The sequence below is a fragment of the Hordeum vulgare genome, chromosome 2H (genome assembly GCF_904849725.1).
Source record: "Hordeum vulgare subsp. vulgare chromosome 2H, MorexV3_pseudomolecules_assembly, whole genome shotgun sequence".
Lineage (NCBI taxonomy): Eukaryota > Viridiplantae > Streptophyta > Magnoliopsida > Poales > Poaceae > Hordeum > Hordeum vulgare.
In genome coordinates this window covers 436,076,659-436,086,297 of record NC_058519.1, presented here as the reverse complement: position 1 = coordinate 436,086,297, position 9,639 = coordinate 436,076,659, and positions in this window count along the sequence as shown.

Genomic DNA, 9,639 nt, shown 5'->3' with positions numbered 1-9,639 from the left:
CTGAAGATCAAGCCACTGGAAATTGTGTTCGGGCTTCCTGTGGGGAAGAATCGAGTGCCAAACCAGTTTCTAACCTAAGTACAAGAAGGCGCTCTGGTGACATAGGTCCTTTGTATGAAGGCCGAACTAAGGTACTGAAGGCCATCAGTATGCTGAGGAGTAGTTTCTGTAAGACAATGAATATCATGCTTACCAGTTGTTTCTATTCGACTTATTATATTTATCTCTTGTGTGGCTGTTTTGAACTGTGAAAGTGGCGAGTCGTCGTCTTCTACCCTCCTATAAATTCTACGCGGGGTGTAACCTAAAATGCGTAAACCCTTAGCCAACATCTCGTGACCCGTAGGTGGTTGTGTATTTAGACTATTAAGGTAATCGGGCTATAGTGGCTTTAGAACTTTCACTTAGTCATATGACTTTTAAATTTGTGGGGTAGTTGACCTAGCTCCCAGTGTAGCGGTGATTGGTTTTGGGGATACATATACAGGGTAAGCCCATGTAGGGTCAGAATAGCATAAAAGCATGGGGTCCACACATCAGGTGGGTCCATATAAATACAGACGTACTATCCACTCAGAAAAAGTTTAGTCCATCCACTTGGACGACTGTCAACCAATCGTCCATATGACTCACTCGGATATGCGAAGACCAACAATAAGCAAGGTAGTGGAAGCATCATCCTCCTAGTGAAGGTTTTGTAGTGGGTTGATGTTGTGGTATTAATGCCCCATAGTGTAACATAAGAGGTGAGGGGGTGGCGCACTCTATATAAGCAACCCCCACCACATAGCTCAAGGGTAGCTTCTTCTTCCCCCGGGGCTCTGGGTCCCACTTGTCTCAGGACTTAGCTTGGAGATACGTCCCCCCACCCCATCTCTCTCTCTGCAATATGTAAGTCCGTGTTCGTGTGATATCATATAAAGCCTCTCCGGAGCATGAGACGTCGGGCTATTATCTCCACGTTGAGAGTCCCGAACTAGCTAAAACCACTTGTGTCACCCGTTTAGATCTCGATAGATCATGCTCCTTTATCCTATCCCTTTCCATTGTCGGAATCATTCCTACGATAGTTGGCATATGTCAAGCCATGATGCAGATGGTTTTTTTTATTACAGTCGTTGAGCTCCTACAAACGGCCACCGACGGGGTCCGTCTCGTCGTCTCCGGCCTCGTCTACGACACCACCGTCGAGCTTCTACTAATGGCTACGGGCACGGTCCGTACCGTCGTCTTCGGCCTCGTCTATGACGCCATCATTGAGCTCCCACAAAGAGCCACTGGTGCAGTCCGTACCATCATCTTCGGCCTCGTCAACGATGGTGCCATCGAGCTCCTACAAAGTACCACTAGCACGGTCCGTCCTGTCATCTCCAGCCTCTTCTATGACGCCATCGTCGAGCTCCTACAAATGGCCACGGTTGCAGTTCATCCCGTCGTTTCCGGCCTCGTCTACGACGGCACCATCGAGCTCCTACGAACAGCCACCTGTGCGGTCTGTCCCGTCGTCTTCGACCTCATACACAACGCCACCGTTGAGCTCCTACAAACGACCACCGACTTGGTCCATCCCCTCGTTTCCGGCCTCTTCATCTAAACCACCATCACGCTCCTACAAATATCCACTCGTCCAGTCCGTCCCACCAACTTGGGCATTGTCTACGGCGCCACCGTCGAGCTCCTACGAACAGCCACCGACGTGGTCTGTCCCGTCATCTCCGGCCTCGTCTAAGACACCAACGTCATGCTCCTATGAACAACCACTCGCAGGGTTTCTGACGTCGTCTCTGGCCTCGTCTACGACGCCAATGTGGATCTCCTACGAATGGCCACCAGCACGGTCCGTCCCGTAGTCTCTCGCCTCGTTGTCGATACCACCATCGAGCTCCTACAAACGGCCACTGGCACGGTGGTACGTCTCCATCGTATCTACTTTTCCTAATGCTTTTGCTCTTATTTTGGACTCTAATTTGCATGATTTGAATGAAACTAACCCGGAGTAACGTTGTTTTCTACAAAACTACCATGGTGTTGTTTTAGTGCAGAAATAAAAGTTCACGGAATTGGACGAAACTATCTGGGGATTTTTATTGAATAATAGAAAAATACAAGAACCAAAACCCACTCAAGGGGGCCCGAGGAGCACACTAGGCACGAGGGCCTGCCACCCCCTGGCATGCTCTGGTGGGTAGTGGGGCCCTTAGGGCTCCGCTCACCCTAATCCCAACACTACAAATTCCTATTTTTGGAGAAAAAATAGGAGAGGAAGTTTCATCGCGTTTCACGATACGGAGCCTCCGCCACCTCCCGTTCTTCATCGGGAGGCCAGATTTGGAGCCTGTTTGGGGCTCTAGAGAGGGGAATCTTCGGTCTTTGTCATCACCAACCCTCCATCGTCACCAATGCCATGATGCTCCCCACTGGGGGTGAGTAATTCCTTCATAGGATTGCTAGTGTGTGAGGAGTTGGATGAGATTCATCATGTAATCGAGTTAGTTTTGTTTGAGATTGATCCCTAGTATGTACTATGTCCAGAGATTGATGTAGCTATGACTTTGCCATGCTAAATGCTTGTCACTAGGGCCCGAGTGCCATGATTTAAGATCTGAACTGGTTACGTTTTCACCATTATATCTATGTTCTTGATCCTATCTTGCAATTTATATGCACCTACTACATGTTAGGATCCGCATACCCCAAAGTGATAATAATTGGCATTCTTTCCGGTGATTACCGTAGTATGAGGAGTTCACGTATTCACTATGTGTTAAGGCATTGTTCCGGTTCTCTATTAAAAGGAGGCCTTAATATCCCTTAGTTTCCTTATGGTCCCTTCTGCCACGAGAGGGTAGGACAAAAGATGTCATGCAAGTTCTTTTCCATAAGCACGTATGACTATTTACGGAATACATGCCTACAGTATATCCATGAACGGAGCTAGTTCTGTTTCGCCCTAGGTTATGACTGATACATGATGAATATTATCCAACAATATCACCGATCTAGTGCCTACAAGTTTTCCACATATTTTTCTTCCTAAGTAACTACGGTTCTACTACTGTTACAACTGCTACAAAACTATTATCACTGTTACCGTTACTATTGCTACTGTTACCACTGCTATCAAAACTATCATATTACTGTGCTACTAATCACTATGCTAGAGATACTAAATCTCCAAGTGCGATCGAGTTGAAAAATCACTTGCTAATACGTGAAAAATATTCTTTGGCTCCCCTTGTGTCGAATCTATAAATTTGGGTTGCATACTCTACCCTCGAAAACTATTGCGATCCCATATACTTGTCGGTTATCAAGAATGTTTTCTAGTGTCGTTCCGGGGACCATATCCATATTTGTTGAGTCACTTGGGATATCTATTTGTTGATCACTATGAATAATTTTCCATATACAATAACCAGGATCGTTCCCTCTAAGACAAGGGGAGGTAAGGAACTGCCATCTAGCTTTGCACTTGATTGACATTATGTTTTGAATAGACTTTCAACACCACCACCACATGCTATTAATTCTGATATGTCACACATTATTGATGATGCAACCTCTGCTATGAATGATGCTAATGATAATGCTCGTCCTTGGTTGATGATAATGTGCCACTAGGTGAATTACTTGATGAACAACTTACTACAGCTACAGAAATTGAGCATGGTAAAACTGATATTATTATCAAAACTGGTGAAGTCTTTGAAATTGAAAATATTGAAACATCTTTTAGACACGACTATCCTAGAATTGAAATGCCTAAAGTACCCGAAGGTTATGTTATGAATGAAGAAATAGCTAGAGACTTTCTTGCCTGTGAGGATAGAGAAGAACTTAAGAAACTACTATGCAAGTTGAAAGAAAATTCCTTGAATGCTAGAATGAAATATGATCCTAAGTTTGCCACTTCACCTATCTTTGTTACTAATAAGGATTATGAATTCTCTGTCGCCCTAGAGCTGATTACTTTGGTTGAATCTAATCCTTATCATGGCTATGAAAATAAAACTATTTGGCACGTCTCACTAAGTTAAATAATATAGCCACCCTATTTGCTCATGATGAGAAAATTTGCTACTACTATATTCTGAAATTATTTCCGTTCTCATTAAAGGGTCATGCTAAGATTTGGTACAATACTCTTGTTCATGGTTGTGTGCTTAGACCCCAGGATATGATTTATTACTTCTTTGAAAAAAAATTCCTGCTCATAAGAAACGAGGTTCCTTACAAGAAATATTGAACTTTCCGCAAATTGAAGAAGAGAGTCTCGCACAAGCTTGGGGGAGGCTTCTCCAATTACTTAATGTTTTTCCTAATAATCCTCTTAAGATGAATGAAACACTTGATATATTTTATAATGGACTAACCCATGCTTCTAGAGACTACCTAGATAGTTGTGTTGGTTGTGTTTTGAGGGAACGAACCATGGAACAAGCACAGGAGTTATTCACTAATACATTAAAGAATGATTATGAATGGACACTTCCTAAACCACCGCCTAAACCTACTCCAAGGAAGAGTGGTATCTTATTCCTTAGTCGTGAGACTATGCAAGAGGCAAAGAAATTTATGAAGGAAAAATGCATTAAAGCTGAAGATGTTAAGAATTTACCACCTATCAAAGAAATACATTGTCTCAACACACCACAACACGTGTTGGAGGTAAATTCTCTTTTAACGTTCGATGAAGGTGACATCCCTTACAATAAACATCCTGGTCAATGCTTATATGAGTTTGATAATTATATTAGAAAGCAAGATCATTTCAACTCCTATGTTATGAAACAGTTGAAACACAACTCTGATATGATTGCTGGCTTAAGTGAGTTGTTATTTAGGGCCTGTTTGGGACTGATTTACTCCAGAAAATTCAGCTCCAATCTAGAAAACATAATCTAAACGGGGTAACTCCATGATTTATAGCTCCACAAAAAACTAGAATCTGGGGTCCAACTTCTTGTTTTTTATGAAGCTCTCTAAGAGGTGCTCCATAAAATTGTAGAAGCTGGAGTTAGAGCAAAATTACCCACCACTGCCACCAGTAAGTGGATACCCCTTCGTTTCTCCCCTCTCATCCAATCAAATAGATCCTTCCCACCAAATTTTCCATTCATAATGCCGGAGCTAGATAATAACCAACCATTCTCTTTGACTCCTGTATGAAACTCCTCAAAAATGGATTTGGTGGAGCGGAACTTCTTTTGATGAAGCAGAGCGGTCCCAAACAGGGCCTTAGAATCATAAATAATGTCAGAGGTGTAGGAAAATGTGCTTCTATGGTTCAAACTCAACTAAAACAAGTTGCTAAATCTCAAAGTGAGCTACTTCATGAAATTAACAATAATATGAATGATCATGCCGTTAGAGTAATGACTAGAGGAGGAACAATGACTGAAGATCCACTATATCCAGACGGTCATCCTAAAAGAACTAAACGGGATTCACAAAGAAGTAATATAGATCCACCTAGTGCTTCTAGGATGAAAAAGAAAAAGAAAAATGATAGGACCTTGCATACTTCTAGTGAACATGAGGTAGAAAAACTTCTAACAATGCAAATGATATCTGTATCTTTCATGTTGAAACTCAATATGGTAGTGAGCATTCACCTAGTGATAATGAAAATGATAATGATGATGCTCATGTAGATGCTCAACCTAACAATGATAAAGAACCAGATAAGGTTGTTGAGATAGAATGTGTTGTTGATCTTGATAACCCACAACCTAAGAATAAACGTTATGATAAAATAGATTTTGTTGCTAGAAAGCATGGCAAAGAAGATGCCTTATCCACCCAAACCAACTAAAAAAAGATGATGAAGAATTTGGAAACTTTGCTGAAATGCTTAGGCCAGTCTTTTTGTGTACTCATTGAGCTTATCTTTTAATGATACCCCGTTATGCTAAGTATCTAAAAGATATCATCACTAATAAAAGACAAAAATACATGAAGCTGAAATCTCCACCATGCTTGATAATTACTCTTTTAAGGATGGAGTACCTAAAAACTAGGATATTTTTCACATGATTTGTTTTCTGAATATTTGAGAATATATGGTACTAAAAACAATATAGGGGGGTGTCCCAGGTGTCCCCTATACACTAGGGCGCGCCACCACCACCTGGCGCGCCATGGGAGCAGTGGGCCCCTCGAGGGCCTCCTCACTTATCTCTTCACCTCACTTCATCACCTACCTCCAGAAAAAAATCTTGTATCTCTCTCTCCTGTATTCTTGCTCTCAATTCCACGGATTTTGATCACTTTGCTTGAAGCTCCGCAAAATTTGGTCTTCGAAAAATTAATCTCTTTGGGAGGAGTTCATCCAAGAAGAATCCAAAGGGGTTGTTGGTCAATCATCTGCTACTGGACTCACCACCCTGCGATTGACGGAGGTCCGGCCATGCGAATGGCCACATGTTTCCTGCGTGGAACAACGCGGATTCCACCGTGAGATCACACAATTCATGGAAAATGTTGGGTTAGCCAACTTCGTCGCAGATGAATGTGACCAATACCATACCCTCACTAATTCCTTCATGCAAAATTTCAATTTTTTGGATAAGCATGATCCACCTTCACTGATTTTTTAATTTATATGCTGAAACCCGCTAAATGCCTCTTATTGAATTCTGTGAGATATGTTTAATTCCCTATGGCGGGGAGTTAAGAGAGACCAAGATAATTGAGTTTGAGGACTTCCCTCTCACTTTAATGGTGGCTGAGGGAAGAGGCGTGTCGAAAGCCACTGCCACTAGCCTGCAGTTTCCTTTGGTGCATTATTTTGCTTTATTTGTCACGAAGTGTTTAACTGCTAGGGAGAAGGGTTGTATACTTAGCTCTCCTCACCTTGCCATTGTACACCGTGCAGTCTATAATGATCGCACCTTTAATTTGGGAGCTGTTATTGCTCGTTGTTTACACACTAACAGATCTAAGGTCAAAATCCACGATGGAATCTATGCCACTCACTTAGCGAAATGCTTTAACATCACTTTTTGTCTTGATGATCACTCTTACCATGAGTTTATCTAGACCATCACATTATGGTGGCTCACCACTTTATTGATCATGATGATTCCATTGATAACATTCGATATAACTTGGTTTTTAGTGAGGTTACCCGTGATATTATTTTGTTGCCTGCACCTACCTTGTTTGATTCTATTGCAAGGAATGGATAGAGGATGATGGTTGAAGACATTGTTGCCTACAAGAATGCCCAAGCAAAGGCTGAGCAGGAGCCCAGGAGTGGGACTCTCGGGTGCGGCTGCCCCAACACTTCTACATGAGACGGGACGACCACTACGGGTGGTGATTACGAAGCTAGTCCAAAATCCTAAGCATGGGGGGTATGTGTTTTCACCGACTTTACATTAATGCTCACATATTCTAGTTGTCGGTGTTCATACTTTTGCATTGTATTATCCATGTTAGATTTATTTTATTGCCTTGTTGTTGTGTGTTTAAAAAACTTTCAGAAAATCCAAAATATTTCTCACTTATTTTTGGGTTTTTCTAGAGTAATTTAGTTGTAGTATTAATTGAAAACCCAAAAAATATTTCTCTTTTCTACTTTTGCTTGTTGCAAGATTCCCGTGTAAATAGTTTTTCTTGTTTTAGTTGTGTGTTTCTCTAAATTTCTTTTCTGTTTATTGAGTTGTACCCATGGGGAAGACCATGATGAAAATGTTGAGTGGCTCTAATATGCGTTGCAACTAATCTATAAAGATCCTATATTATTTTGTCTTCTCCTTTTGAATAAAATGATTGCAGATTCCATCTTAGTCCACATCACTCTTGCACTATTATTATTTTCATGTCGTTCGGTCGTGTAAGTGAAAGGCAATAATGACAACATTTGATGAAGTGACTGTGGAGAGAGAAGCGGATATGAACTCAACTTATTTTTGTTTCTGTAAATATGTTTACACCATTATCCATGATTTAGCGTATTATGACCAAACATGTTTGCAATGACAATTAGAGATTATAGTTTTTCATGCCATGCTTAAGTAGCTAGGAGTGGATAATGATTTATCTTGGATGTCAACATTCATTAAAATGGTTGTGATGTTGTATGATGATATGGTATCCTCCTCCGAATGTTTGAGTGACTTGACTCGGCACATGTTCACGCATGTAGTTGAATCAAAACCAACATAGCCTCCATGATATTTATGTTCATGGTATTTATATCCTACTCATGCTACTATGCAACGATAATTATTCATAAGCATGTTCATGACCGTGTTTGATTTCTAGGTGGTCGCTTCCCAACCTATTTGCTAGCCTTCGTCTGTACTAAGCGGGAATACTGTTTGTGCATCAAAATCCGTGAAACAAAGTTATTCCAAATGCGTCCAATATATCTACCTATATGCGGTATTACCGTGCCATTCCAAGTAAATTTGCGTGTGCCACCTCTAATATTTCAAATGAGCTTCTGTTTTGTGTGCCTGGACCGCTCATGGAGCGATAGGGGCCGGTCAGTATCTTCCATGCTAAGCGGGTTATTCTCATGATGAGTGTTTATTCAGTCTTCCTTCTACGAATGGGGCTGGTAAAAAGGGATCCCGAGTCCCAAAATCAAAAATCACAAATAATTAAACAAAACTCCCCTTGGAATGCTGTTGGTATGGACGGCACCCGTGAATTCAGCTACTCGTGGAGTGTGTTTGTTGGTGGAGGGGGAGTAAAGCTTTACTTTTACCGCTTGGGAAACACAGCTAATTTGTTTAGGATGGAAGAAATTGATAACTCTTGGCCGTAACATTGACAGGAAGGGTGTACCTCCCAAAATAATTTATCTCTGATTTTTGTTGTGAGCTCTCGCACCATTGCAAATCCCTGCTTCCCTGTGCTAAGGGACTTTCTATTTAATTTTATGTCATTTAATTTTTACTTTGATTCATCACCTTCTCAAATAAGTACCACACCTGAGAGAACTTATGTCCTCCTACTGCTTTGTGTCTAGTTAAATGTAGTTTGCATCATGACTAGATCTCCTCTACCATGAATTACAATGTCTGGTCATTGCTTGAACTTTGGAGGTACTCTGCATTTATGTTTTGCGATCTCATAAAGGGCTAGCGCCATACCACTATTCTCATATTATATCATGATTGTTTTGACAAAGTATTGGCGTTTGAGTTATCTTATTATTGCTCACTAGTTGATTATGCCATTGATATGAGCTAATATAGTTTCTAAGAGGTATTTCCGACATGATTAGTCATGATTTATGCTGAAATCTGGGTGCTCTCTAAGCGTGCATATGTAAACAAGAACAAAAGAATTCCTAAAAGTTTTTCTTTATCACTTTGAGTTTGTCAACTGAATTTCTTGGGGACAAGCAATGGGTTAAGCTTGGGGGAGTTGATACGTCTCCATTGTATCTACTTTTCCTAATGCTTTTGCTCTTGTCTTGGACTCTAATTTGCATGATTTGACTCAAACTAGCCTGAACTGAGTCTGTTTTCAGCAAAACTACCATGGTGTTGTTTTTGTGCAGAATTAAAAGTTCTCAAAATTGGACAAAACTTTCTAGTGATTTTTTATTGAATGAAAGAAAAATACTGGAACGAAGTCCACTATAAGGGGGGCCCTAGGCGCCCCCTAGGCACCATGGCG